This window comes from Dreissena polymorpha, chromosome 3, assembly GCF_020536995.1.
Source record: "Dreissena polymorpha isolate Duluth1 chromosome 3, UMN_Dpol_1.0, whole genome shotgun sequence".
Taxonomy (NCBI): Eukaryota; Metazoa; Mollusca; class Bivalvia; order Myida; family Dreissenidae; genus Dreissena; species Dreissena polymorpha.
The window spans coordinates 147390398-147390750 of NC_068357.1; the positions used below are offsets into that span (position 1 = coordinate 147390398).

The 353-nt window shown below is 29.5% G+C and overlaps 1 protein-coding gene across 1 annotated transcript in view; it reads left to right on the forward strand.

Annotated features, from left to right (window-relative positions):
• The first annotated feature begins 318 nt into the window (after nucleotides 1-318).
• LOC127871898 (uncharacterized) overlaps nucleotides 319-353 on the forward strand; it is a 3554-nt gene continuing 3519 nt past the window's right edge. The window contains exon 1 of the mRNA XM_052415181.1: nucleotides 319-353. This exon is cut by the window's right edge and continues 19 nt beyond it. The gene's annotated coding sequence lies outside the window, so the exon portion shown is untranslated.

The following is a 353-nucleotide window of genomic DNA, read 5'->3' on the forward strand; positions in this document are numbered from 1 at the left end:
TTGAATTTATCAATATAAAGCATTTAATGACAAACTTCAATACAAGCAAAATCTGTAAAAAGTTCCCTTTTATATTTATAATAGAAAAACATGGAATCGAAAGGGAACTGTCAACTTTAAATTAACACGCATAACTCAGCTTAAAACTTTTATAATATATGCTTTGATTAACACATTTTTATCAACATGGTTACGTGTCATGTATAATTCGACGTATGTATCGAAAGCTCATTATTAATTACACTATTAGTTCAAATCACAAACTTATCAGACACTATATAGTACGATACCTTGAGCACATACATGCGACATTTTTACCGAGGTCATAGATAGCAAGACACTGTGTCAAAACT